The 14293-nt window shown below is 38.3% G+C and overlaps 1 protein-coding gene and 1 pseudogene across 1 annotated transcript in view; one reads left to right on the top strand and one right to left on the bottom strand.

Annotated features, from left to right (window-relative positions):
• NXPH1 (neurexophilin 1) overlaps positions 1 to 14293 on the bottom strand; it is a 247836-nt gene that overhangs the window by 50110 nt on the left and 183433 nt on the right. The gene's annotated exons all lie outside the window — the stretch shown is intronic.
• Positions 9275 to 10052, top strand: LOC105941650 (small ribosomal subunit protein eS1-like; annotated as a pseudogene).

Below are 14293 nucleotides of genomic sequence, written 5' to 3'. Positions count from 1 at the left end.
CTCCAGCTACTAAACAATGGCATGTAGCACATGGGAAATCGCCTTTAGAGAGTAATTGGAATGACATTGAACATGTTACACAGGCTGAACAAATTATCTCAAAAATGTCCATATCTCCATCACACTGTAACTCCTTGTAATTATTCCTCATTTAACAAAATTTGGATACATATTTTATCTGATGCTAATGATTATTTTTATAGTCCTACATGCATTATTTCTTTGGGCAAATATTTGCTAGTATAATTACTTTGATGCCAACAGATTGTATTCAGGTTACACTTTAATCATTCATTTTTAATCGTTTCAAGTAAATTTAATTTATATCCTAAAAGTATGGTTTTTATTATCAGCAAAATTATCTTATTCAAAAGTAAGTATACATTTAATTCATATATTCTAAAGTAAATGGCTTAGAGTCAGTTTCCATATTGGGCCTTGTTCCTTTGGATCCAAACACGAAGATCTCTTTCTTTTTCCATTTCACAGTTATGGGATGGACTCCATATGGCCTGTGGCTTTTGTCAGACTTTGTGTTCTAATACCTTGATCATCTGGTTGTATGCTATCATAGTGCCTGCTTCCTTCTCCAGGGAAATTGATGTCTGTTGCTGGCATCTGTCCCCGATTTTCCCCGTAAATGTCTTTGCAAATAATTCATTTAATGTCTTCTGTTCCTGTGAGCAAACTGTCACTTTCTTTCTGATCTGTCATATCTTGAAAGTACTTCTAAATACTTTCCCATTAATAATCTATATGATTTCGATATTTACAATCTGGTAACCTGCTATTTAAATGGAAACAAACCAATGTATTTTCTCCTACTTAAAAGTGAAGAATCTAACATAAATAAAATACCCGAAGAAAAGATTTGGTTTTCATCTAATTCTTTAGTTCTGCTACTATCAACCAGAATAAATAGAGCATGGGGAAAATTTTCAAATATCCTTCATAATTGTTCTCACAGTTTTGCCAAGTCTCAACTCAAGGAAGATATAAGGTACATCTATAAATTAACTTTGCTCTTTGTTGTCAAGACAACTATGAAACAGACAGGACATCACAGATTACTACATTTAACCTATATTGTTCTTTCTGAGACTACAAGTTAAATGAGGCTCTTGAAATACACAAATTTAGAGAGAATATTTGCTGCACAATGTAATTTGTGCCAGGTTCGGATTTCTGCACTGGACTGTGTATAAGTATATATATGGTTCTGGACCTTTTCATACTTAATCACATTTTCTGGCTTTCTCTAGTTTTTCACAAATAATGTATTTTGAAACTAGGGTGTGAAAGAAGAGATTCCAATCAGGTTGACTTCTCTGTGGTAAATATTTCATCATGAAATACCAGCTTTATTCAAATTGTGCTGTTTTACCTAGTTAGGCAACTAATATGTCAGACAGCAGAAAATATACAGACTCACCCAAGTTCAATATAAATAAATATTTTTTGAAACCTTGAGTTATCAATCACCAGTTCCCTTCTTTCCTAAGCATTAAATACATATATTGAGAATGTCATTGCATACATACACATTCATTCTTCTGTGCTTAAGATTTTGAAAGGAAGAGTGACATTTTAAAGAAATAGATTCCAGTACCACACAAACAGAAGGGCTTTTTTTGTCTGAATGGCCTTCTCTAACACTTTTCTTTTCCTAGCTAAAATAAAACTCACGGTTGTATGAGCGAGAACTGATTTGGGGCTCTCAGGTGGAGCATTATGCAAATAACTTCAGTTTACTGCTACTCACTTTATCTCATACACGCCGACTTAGGTACAGAGCGCCAGAATTCCATCCTTCGCTAGGACAGAATATTTTCAACAAAATTTAAACACTGCTTCTAAACTCACTCCATTATTGTACACAATGGAAACATAGGATAACATGCATCTTGGGAGCAGGGAGTCATACTCTTTCTTTTTTTTTTTTGGTTATTCAATTTATAATTCTGCTTTTGAAAGCAGTGTATAAAGTATGGAAGTGACTGCTTTGAAATGTTAATATCCAATACAATTTTGCATATTTTTAAACTAACATATTTGTAGTACTGACCATGGTTAAAGCGTTTAGAAAAACATCTATTACTGGGGCTGCTGCATTTCTAAAGCCTAGCCCTAGAGCTATGTTAGTTTACACAGCCAAATAGTACAGAGAACTTGATAATTAAAAGTAGCTGAAGTCAAGGGTGGGAGGCCATGATTTGCAAAAAAAGACCAGATGGAAATACAGATGAATTGATTAATTTGCTGGAAGCCATTCAAACATTAAAATATACCTAAAATTTCTGGAAGAGAGCTATGCTTCTGTGCCAAGACCTCCATATTTCCATACCTGTTACTCTTTTCAGGAAACATGCTTACTTTTTTTTTTTTTTTTGCCTGGATAGCCCGTATTTGTAAATGCAGTGTGGATGTTAACAACTACTCCAACTTTCCAAGGTGTGCTCATGTCTCTCACTGCTCACCACATTGCATGGATCAACTCAAAAGCAAGGCCCTGTCCTTTGCAGAATCCCTAACCCTGGCAAGTTGCCGGCACATGTATATATTCAACACCTGATTGTTGAATGAACAAATGAATGAATCCTAAACTTCCGAAAGGGAGCAAGAATGTGAGCAAATTATAATCAGTAAAAGATAGATAGTACATTGCCTATCAAGTCTGATCTCTAAATTGAAAGAGATTCAAAGAACCAGAATTTATTAGGTAGATACATGACAGAGATGTACGCATATTACCTTGGGTAAATTGAAGTCAATATTTTTAATTTCATTTTAGAGGTGAGGCGATTACAGCCCAGGCACATTAGCAATTTTGTCAAAAACATGGGTAACAGAGAACCTGAAATCCGAATGCAGCTCCTCCTGACTCCAGAACAGTTGTTCTCTACCCTATAAACAACGCCAGGAAGAATCAGCCTATCCCTGCCTTGCTTGTTTGAGGGTTTATCCATGCACACCCACTCCAAAAGACCCCGTCAACCGTAACAGGGACAGACAGGGCAGCTCCGTCACTGAGTCGGCTTAGAAAGATACCACGTTTCATCTGGAGCTGCCTACACCAGTGGGTTCCCCCTTGAAGCCCTGGCCTCAGCTTCTAGGTCAATTGTTCCTGATGAGCATCCATACCTCATCAGAGTGATGTATGGAGTCTCATTAGTTGCATCCCTTCTGTGATAGGCCTCCAGAGAGCATGATTTACTCCAGTGCATGCTGCTGGATGTCAGCAGGGTTCACCCAAAGTTGACAAGAGCTTGCTTCATTAACACAGCTACAATCCAACCCCTCTGTTGCCGTGGTCACACTTCTCCAGTTTGTCTGCTGATCAGCTTCTCCCATGCTTCTCATCTCTGGCCTTCTCTCTGTGTGCATGCCTGGATTCCTTTTAAGCGATTTTACGCTCCTATCCACCTCCAGGGATTTGTTTGCCACACCTCAGACCTCAGTGTTCTCCATATGAAAGCACCCATGTTTCTTAATAAAAGTTAATATAAGAGACTACACTTTCCTTTATAATATGATGCATTTTATGAACATAACAAATTTCATATCTGCAGAGTCTCACAAAAACAATACCCATAGGAAATCAATATAATTCTAAAGAAACAAAGTGTCATAATGAAAGTCACAAAGACTCCCATCTACCCAGCATGTGACTTAGGAGCACCACAAATCTTTTAATATCCAGGTTTCCCACTTTGAAGCAGAGATATTGGACCTGATGTGATGGCTCAGTGGTTAGATCTTTGCCTTCCAAGTGCCAGGATCCTGTATGGGTGCCGGTTTGTGTCCTGGCTGCTCTACGTCCCATTCTGCTCTGTGGTTATGGCCTAGGAAAGCAGTCAGGATGGCCCAAAGCTTTAGGAGACCTGGAGGAAGCTCCTAGCTCTCGGCTTCAGATTAGCTCAGCTTGGGCTGTTGTGCCCACTTGGGAAGTGAACCAATGGATGGAAGATCTTTCTCTCAGTCCTTCTCTCTATAAGTCTACCTTTCTGAACTTACAAAAGGTTATTTGTAAAATAACCTTTTACAAATACACACACAAAAAAAACCAGAGATATTATTATCTGTTTTACATAGTTGTGGCAAGGATTGAACTGTTTGTGTGTATGTGAGTTTGTGCATGTTAGTGTGTGTGTGTATGTATGTTTATGTGCATGACGATGTGTATATGAGTAAGTGTGTTAAAAATACCAGGGGCAGGGCCCGGAGCGGTGGCTTAACAGCTAAAGTCCTCACCTTGAATGTACCAGGATCCCACATGGGTACTGGTTCTAATCCTGGCAGCCCCACTTCCCATCCAGCTCCCTGCTTGTGGCCTGGGAAAGCAGCTGAGGATGCCCCAAAGCCTTGGGACTCTGTACCCATGTGGGAGACCTGGAGGAATTTCTTGGCTCATGGTTTCAGATTGGTGCAGCTTCGACCATTGCATTCGCTTGGGCAGTGAATCATCGGATGGAAGATTCTTCTGTCTCTCCTCCTCTCTGCATATCTGACTTTGCAATAAAAATAAATAAATCTTCTAAAAAATGCCAGGGACATACAGATGCACTTCGCAATAAAATAAATATATATTTAGTGTCTCCACAGATTATATCAATCTTTAAAAATACTTTTTAATTTAGGCACAATCTCGAAACTGTATCTTACTGCAAATGTAAATAAAAGACCTTTACTCTCCGATATGGAGTAATTTTTCAAAGTATAACTCTTAAATTCATACATCAATGAATAAACAAAGTATTGATAACATTGGTTGCTTCATTTTAGGCTAAAATATTAACCTTTTCTAGTCTCTTAAGGTATTCAATGCTTACATTGATGTCAGTTTTAGAATAATGCTGGGAAATTTATCAAATGTAACTGCAAATACCATTACCTCTCTGAAACCATGACTACTAATGATAGCATTAATAGCATCAAACACCAATGCTGAACCTTTAGTCTTTATCAAAGATTATTGTAATCCCTTTTGCTGTATTATATTATAAGCATACAAACACAGCCTATATTTTACAGAAGTGTTACTATTCCAAGTTTATACATGAAGGCTACTAGCTACTTTGTCCCATGGATGAACCTGCAAGACAAACCCAAGCACTCAGCCCTAGAAGCCACTCTTTTAACCCTCACACTACACAGACCCTAGTACATGGAAGGTATCCCTCTTTTCACAAGCATTCACCCAACTTGGAGGTACATTTGTGTTTTTAAGCACATATCCAAAAATATTCTTTCTTATGCTGGCCAACGATTTTGCCACACTATCAGATACATTCATCTTCAGATTACTTCAGATGATGTCATGCCATTCTCAGTATTTAGAGGAAGAATGGAAGTAAATGAGAGAACAAGGCAAAGCAGAGAGGGAAGAGCTAGAAATGTCATTATCCTCTTGAGACTATATGAAACACAGGTTGATTTACAGAAATAAAAAGTAAAAATCAGAAAAGAAATCACATGATGACATTTCAAGAAGTTTATAGAAAATGAAATTAAAACATTGGGTCAGGAGCCAGAACCATGGAATAATATGTTAAATTGCCCATAGTGCTGGCATCCAATATGGACAATGGTTCAGGTCCTGGCTGCTCCACTTCTGATGCAGCTCCTTGCTAAAGTGCTTGAGGAAGCAATGGAAAATGGCTCAAGTACTTGGGCTGTAGCACTTATGAGGAATACCTGGGGGAAAAAAAAACTTTGGGCTTCTGACTTTGGACTGGTCTTGCTCCAACCATTTTGACCATTTGGGGAATGAACCAGTAGATGGAAGATCTTTCTCTATCTCACTTTGTCGCTCTGTAAATTTATATTTCAAATAAAATTTTTAAAATTTTGTTTGAAAAAAAGGTAAGTTCATTTTGGTGCAAAATGTTTTAAACTTAAAAAGATTTTAAAGTTGGGGCTCACCACTGCAGCCTAGTGGCTAAAGTCCTTGTCTTGTATGCACCAGGATCCCATATGCGCGCTGGTTTGTGTTTCAACAGCCCTGCTTCCCATCCAGCTCCCTGCTTGTGGACTGGCAAGGCAATCAAGCATGCCCCAAAGCCATGGGACCCTGCACCTGCATGGAAGACCTGGCTCATGGCTTCGGATCGGATCGGTTCAGCTCTGGTCAGAGTAGCCACTTGGAGAGTGAATCAGCAGACAGAAGACCTTCCTGTCTGTCTCTCCTCCTCTCTATAAATTTTACAATAAAAACAAATGCACCTTTAAAAAGTTTTACGGTTGGTATTGATATAAAGAGGATACATGCTATTTCGCAGCTATAATTTTCACTATGCACAATTTTCTTGAATAGTTTGAATAACCATTGATATCTTAATTGTAAGTATTAACATTGATAACACTTGTTTGAGATGTCTTTTTATACTTGTTTTGTTTTTATTATTTATCCCTTTTTCTCTACAGCCAATTTCTGCTCCTTTTATATGACTTGAAATAATTACATTCAACTTTGGCAGTACACTTTTGAGGTAGCATATGAAAATATAGCACTGATGTCTAATAACTATTTTAAGGTAAATTTATTTTTACTTCAAAGGCAGGTTTTATTGAGAGAGAAGGGAACACACAGAGAGAGGTCTTCCATCTGTTGGTTCACTCTGCAAATGGCTATAACAGCCAGAGCTGAACTGATCCAAGCAGGAACCAGGAGCTTCTTTCTGGGTCTCCCATGTGGTTTTATGAGACTAAGGACTTAGGGCAACCTCTGCTGCTTTCCAGGGAGCTGGACTGGAAGTGGAGCTGTCAGGACTTGAATTGGTGCCCACATGGGATGTCAGCACTGCTGTTGGAGGATTAAGCTATTATACCACCTTACCAGCCCCTAGAGTTACTATTCAGAAACCATGATACGTCAGCATCTATGCTAAAATATTCCCATACACTCAAATGTAATCTCATTTCAAAACATCTTTGGGAGGTAGAAATTACATCACTGTTTTCAGAGGAGACTATTTTAATTGAATAAAGCAATCTCAATACTAAGTAATAAAGCAAAATTCAAACTTGGGTCTGTTCTAACTCAAAATACATATATACTTCTTACTCTACCATCTTGTGGCCTCCTTAACAGCATACAGGAGAAAGAGGACAGGAGGGCTGGAATGAGTAATGAAGAAAGAATGGCAAAGAGTTCCATGAGACAAACACCCAGCAGAGAGGAGCAAAAGCAAAAAAACCTCTCATAGCCTGTGACAGTGAGTACATCAAGTATGGCTTCCAAGACACTTAAAGGTATGATAAAACCATGGTCCCTCTTGACTTTTCATTCTTACTTTTTAATTCACCAAATGCAGTCTTATTTTAAAAATGTATCTATTTACTTTATTTCAGAGTCAGAGAAAAAAAATACAGAAACAGACAAAGATAGCAAATCCCCATCTACTGATTCCCTCTCCAACTGTCCACCATGCGCAGGAGCCCCGAAGTCCATCCTGGTCTCTGTCTGGATGTAGGACAAAACTATGAGCCATCACCTGCTGCCCAGGGCATGCGCTAGAAGTTAGAATTGGCAGCATAGTCAAGGCTCCAAACCGAAACCCTTGGAGATGGCAGGTGGGTGACCCCAGTGGCATCCTACCTGCTAAGCTAAATGTCTGTCCCTACCCCACCCCTTCTACTAACTGCCTCAATCACCACAAAAGTCCAGCAGCACAGAGATTAGGAAGCTGTTGGACAGCTACTTTGAGTCTTTCTCCTTTGAGCCCCGTTTTAAAAAGACAGCAGAAAGCTGACATTTATTATTTTATGTTTCTTTGATCACCCTTTTTCAGAAAGGGCAAAAGAATTAAGATTTACACAGCAACTTTAGGCTAGGTATGACAGACCCAATTTTATATAACAGGAGTATTTTTCTGAACTCAAACATTAAAACTATACAAGAGAGACCTAAAATGAACTTAGAAGGCACCATAGGACTGCCTTCAATCTAGAAAAACCTTCATTAGCACAACTCCTGCGGTATAAATAGAAATTCTGTTTTTAAAGGCCTTAATTGGAGGTAATTGTATGACCTTCCAGGCGGGACACCTCATTGTGTTGCTCCAAAATGTTTCTCCCTAAAACAAGGGAAAGCATCAGTGTTTTCATTCTTTCTGGAAAATACATGAGAGCAAGTCCTTGATGCCAAACTTTGTGTTGGCAATCAAAAAAATGTATTTTTAGAATGCTCAGGGATCTATCTGTCCAAGAAAGCTTCAAAGGCCAAGAACAGCGGGGTGCTTAATATGATAAAATCCTCAAACATATGGTCTGCTCCACATGAAAGGATTTTGCTGTAATAACTTACCCAATTTCTTTTCTTTCATATAAAAAAATAAAACTGTTCATTAAAGCATCAGCAACACACATAAAGAGTATATGGAATTTAAAAATTGTACTATTTATACTATATCATATAATGTATAATATGACATATTTTCACAGAAATGTTCTTGTCGTAATAAGGCATCCAGACAATGTGCATATTTTGTTAGAGTTGAATGGCAGGTATTCGTACAACACCTGGGTTGTCTGTCCACAGACCATGGTTGAGCCATTCTTGAAGAATGTTATTTGACAGTTCCAGCTGATAACTCAGAATATGGGTATGTCTAAAGCAAAGTAGACCACAGAAGAAGCACTATGAGTTTCAAGCCTTAAGTTTCCTAAAAGAGGAAAATTTTCTGTGCCCGGCCTTGCAGGTGTTGGTGTGACTAAGTGGAAAGGAAGGAGAGGGATAACAGAACATGTTGAAATAAGTTTAACAGGGAAGGCTTTGCATTGGACTATTCAGAAAATAGTTGGTTCTCTTCAAACAAAGTCTGAGTGTTGCAAAAAGTCAAGCATTTCAGTTAGTTAAGTTCAATTCTATATAACCTTCAGTAAGACCAATTTTGTTTTTAAACAATTGTTTGAAGAAGTGCTTGGCAAACAAAAAAATTATAACGTGTTAAGATTTCAACACAAAAAATACAGACTTGGGAAAGTGATTTCTTTTTACACAGGAAAGACTATTTTATAAGAAAGCCAAGGATGTTACTTTGAGTAACAATCACACCTAGTGCCTGAGAAAGGAACACAGATCAAAGCAAGTGAGGTCTAAAGCTAGGGAATGTCCATTGCGGAAGAGGCAGTGACCAATCCCAACAACAGAAGGCCTATGTAACTTCATTAATGTGAGTAAGTTCTGAATTTCAAGTGAACAGTTCCAGCACTTGTTTATAACAAAATATTCCCAAATTTTGAAAACTGAAGGCTTTTAGCTCTGAGTGGCACCATGGCAGTTGGTAAGAACAAGCGCTTTATGAAAGGTGGTAAAAAAGGTGCCAAGGGGAAAGTGCTTGACCCATTTTCAAAGAAAGACTGGTATGACATGAAAGCACTAGCCATGTTCAACATAAGAAATACTAGAAAACCCTAATCACAAGGACCCAAGGAACCAAAGTTGTGCCTGATGATCTCAAGGGTCGCCAGGTCTTTGAAGGGAGCCTCACTCTCCTGCAGAACAATGATATTGCGCTTAGGAAATTCAAGCTGATCAATGAGGATGTTCAGGGCAAAAAACTGCCTGACCAACTTCCCTGGAATGGACCTTACCCAGGACCAAATGTGTCGGAAGTTTCAAAAGCAGCAGACTGTGTTGGAGGCTCATGTTGATACTACTGGTGGCTACGTGCTGTATCTCTTCTGCATTGGTTTTACTAAGGAACACGGCAATCAGGCAAGTGAGATTTCTTATGCTCAGCACCAACAGGTCAACCAAATCTGGAAGATGCTGCTGCAAATCATGACATGGGAGGTGCAAACAAGTATCTTGAAAGTAGTCAATAAATTGATTCGAAACAGCATCAGAAAAGACTTAGAAAAGGCATACCAGCCTCTTTCTCCTCTCCATGATGTGTTTGGTAGAAAAATGAAAATGCTGAGGAAGCCCAAGTTTGAACTGGGAAAACTCAATGGAGCTTCATGGTAAAGGTAGTAATTCTGAAAAAGCCACTGGGGTAGAGACAGGTGCACAACTTGAATGATCTGATGACTATGAGCCACCAGTCTAAGAGTCTATTTAAAATGTAGACGTTTTAATTATGACAAATAAAAAGGTTTTTTTGTGATGTTTTGTTTCTGAAAAAAAAAATTAATGGAATAAAACCTGAGGAATGAAGTCAAGATCAGCAACACATCAGAAAGATAACTAAGTAGCATATTTCAGTCTGTACCCCCTCAGGGGACACATCAGTCTAAGCAACAATCACAATGTTACAAAACCTTTTAAGAAGTTAAAAAAAAAACCAGAGAATATAGCATAGATGAAATTTAAAAGGGCATTAAAAAGCCTAGGGAAAAGTATTTCATATTATTTGGACCCCCCTACCTCAATCCCAGCATGTAAAATACAGACCTGGATATCATACATTTGTGGAAAGGGAAATGAGCACAGACGTTGCCTTTGGACTCTCCCTGACATCAGGTAGAAACCATGGCCTCAGACTTGAGACTGGTCTCTGAAGAGAGATACACCAATTGCAGGTGCCAGGCCTGTCCAGTGAACTTAGACAGATGCCAGAGGCTCCAGGATTGGGACTGGCCCCAGTGTGGAAACTAGACTTCAGGCTACACTGAGGACAAGCTGAGCAGTTGAGTCCTTACTGTCAGGCTAGCGTCCATGAATTCAACCTCCAGCACAATCCCTAGGGACTTGGGTTGCAGGCCCATCTCACTTTTTAGACCACTTCAGAGACAATTCAGACCACATATCCTCAGGCTTCCACCTTGCCTCAGTGCCAGGTTGGCACTCCTGGGCTCAGGCACCAGGCTAGTATACATGGATAAAATTCCAGCTCTTCTTGGTGCCTGACCAATCCATGACACCCATCTCTATTAAACCCAGACCTCATTTGGCTGACTTGAGATTCAGGTCTATTGTAGCACTGGATGAGCTGGTACAGAACCAGTCTAAAGGACCACTCTTGTGGAGACAGGTCTCAGGCAAACACACACAAGTTTAGTCCAGCACCCGTGGGCACTCATGAGCCCAGGCTCCAGATTATGTTTCATAAATGTTTATATCTGCCTCAGCAACAGATTGCTTCCAGAGGACTCAGGACTCAGGCCTATTCAAACTCAGGATCCAACGTTCAAGCTCAACCCACTACATTTGGCTCCTGTTGACTGATGTTCCAGGATTCCATCTCATGAGTCAGGGTCAGGTCATTCACACACCCGATTAACAATTCCACAGTGCAGGACCAATTCTGTGGGGCCTAGATGCCAGGCCTAACAACTATGTGTAAGCAACACCTCAGCCTGACCCTGTAAGCAACAAGTCCACGCTTGGACCATATCTGATAGCCTGTCCTGAATCTCTGGTTAGGCTGACTGACCAAGTTATTTGTAAGATAATAAACATCCTGAAATTATCCCCTATTCACTCAGATGTACAGGGATCAACATAGAACAACAAGAGTTGTGGAAATAATGGTCCTAAAAAGGGGAAGTAATAGCTCTAAATGAACAAAACACTCTCCCAGATTCTTCCCAAGAAACACACAGCTGCCTGACAAGTAAATTAATATAATGTTAAAAGGAAGCACAGTGAACTTAAAGAAAACACAGAAAAACAAATTAGTAAAATCAGAGAAACATGTACAATGCAAGATATTCTATAAGTATTCTTACAAATCAAATTATGAAACTGAAAGTTATCACGAATGAAAAGAAAAAGTGCAACAAGGAACATCAACAGCTGGTTTATTAATGAATCAGAAAAAAGTATTTTTTTAAGTACACAGCCATGGTGGTTGGGAAGGAGGGAGGAAAAAAAGGATGAAAAGCAATGACTGAAATTTGTAGAACACAGGAAAGCATCAAAACATCAAATTTGAATGATGACAATTCAAGAAGTAGAAGAGAAAAACATACATATAGGAGAATTCTAATCAGGCTATCAGAGAATTCCTTGTTCACGGACAGGGAGAAATTAAACTTTTTTAAATGCCAATAATGCTCAGTGTCTACATATCCAATGCAATCATGATCAAGATTTCAGTGGTATTTTTCATATAGATCCTAAAGAGCTAAAGTCATCTTGTGCAAAAGGAACACATCAAGAGACAATACACTATGTGTCTTCCAAACCTACTTCAACTTTGTAATAATCCAAGTAGCATAATACTGGCATAAAGGCACAAATACATATCAACAATACACAAAAGATAACTCAGAAATAAATTAATGTACTTGCAATTAATTTACTTCCAATATGTGTATCAAGAGCATATAATGGGGAAAACATTCTCTTCAACAAATGTTTGGAAAACTGAATATTCATATGCAAAATTACGTAATCACTCCTTTTCTTATATCCTATAAAATACCAACTGAAAACATATTAAATATTTATTTGTAAATCACAGAGCTAATAAAACTCTAGAAGAAACGAAATAGAAAGCTCCATGACATTTATCTGTGCAATAAATTTTTATATGAATCCTAAAATACAAGCAACAAAAGTAAAAATAGACAAATAGGATTACGCAATACCATACGGCTCTGCACAGCAAAGAAAACAATCAGGAGGAAATACTTGCAAATCGTGCATCTGATAGGGTTCTAACATCATATATATCTGGAATACGTATATATATATATATTCAATAGAAGGAAAATAAGTATGATAATTGAAAAGTAAGGATGGGATCTGAAAAGATATTTCTAAAGAGAAACATAAAAGAAACCAACAGCCATATGAAAATGTTCAACATCACTAATCTTCAGAGAAGTACACATCGAAAAAAATCATGGTCTCATCCCTGTATCCAGGGCACCTGAGGACATGATGCTAAGTGAGTAATTCAGGCACTGAAAGACACATAATATAATCTCACTTATAGGAAGACACGTCAAAGCAACCACAGACCAAAAAAAAGCTCATTTTGCTCAAAATAATTTTTGAACTTCATGCACGATTTTTTCATACTATATAGTTCTATGAATTTTTGAAGTATCCTCTTAGAACTCATAGCCATTCAAAGTAGAATGTTGGTCACCAGGGATGAGGTGATTTTGGAGGGAATAGGGAAATAGATGTGAAAAAAAAAATGAAATTTTAATAAGGTACAAGGCATAAATTTAAGAGATATATTATATAACACAGCGACTACAGCAATGTGCTGTACATTTGAAAATTCCTGAGAGTAAAAAATGACAGTTTGTGAGGTAAAATACCTTTCGTTCAATTCAGCCTCTCATTCATGTATACACATCTTTGAACATCACACTGTATATGACAAATAAATACAATTTTGCCAATTAAAGAATTTTAGGAGCAGGTGTTTTGTTCAGCAGTTAACTCAGCCCATGAAGCACCTGCATTGTATTATCAGAGTACCTGATAAGACTACATAGGTAGGTTTTAAATCCTCCAACTGTGTCACCAGCGGCAGCAGTTGACGATTTAAGTACCCGGATCTCTGTCATCCCCATAAGACACTCAGATTGAAGTCTGGGCTCATGGTTTTAGCCTGGTCCACTTCGTGCTACGTGGGCATTTGAAAAGTGAACCAGTTGTTTGCCTCTCTTACTCTCCTTTTCATATTAAATGAAAATAAATATTTAAGTAAAATTTAATTTAATTTTATTTATTTTTTATAAAGATTTATTTATTTGATTACAAAGTCAGATATACAGAGAGGAGGAGAGACAGAGAGGAAGATCTTCCTTCCGATGATTCACTCCCCAAGTGAGCCACAACGGGCCGGTGCGCGCCAATCCAAAGCCGGGAACCTGGAACCTCTTCCAGGTCTCCCATGAGGGTGCAGTGTCCCAAAGCTTTGGGCCGTCCTCAACTGCTTTCCCAGGCCACAAGCAGGGAGCTGGATGGGAAGTGGAGCTGCCGGGATTAGAACCGGCGCCCATATGGGATCCCGGGGCTTTCAAGGCGAGGACTTTAGCCGCTAGGCCACGCCGCCGGGCCCAAAATTTAATTTTAAAAAGCAACTAAATAGGAAACCTTGAGGCTATCGTATATAATATTCAACATTAAAATCATATTTTGAAAAAAAATGGGCTTGGAATGTTTTCATAAAAGTATACCAAAACAACAAAACCTATTACTTTAGAAAATAATTTCCCAAACTGAAATGTATAGCACAGTATTGTATATACATATTAATATTTGCTTACATTTTTATATTATGTATATGTTTACACATTCATCAACAGAATATGCACAACAGATAAAGACTGAAAAACATACCAAGGTTGACAAGTAAAATCAATTGTTTTTAAATATTAGCTG

This window comes from Ochotona princeps, chromosome 20, assembly GCF_030435755.1.
Source record: "Ochotona princeps isolate mOchPri1 chromosome 20, mOchPri1.hap1, whole genome shotgun sequence".
Classification (NCBI taxonomy): Eukaryota; Metazoa; Chordata; class Mammalia; order Lagomorpha; family Ochotonidae; genus Ochotona; species Ochotona princeps.
This window is presented reverse-complemented; position numbering and strand designations above follow the sequence as displayed.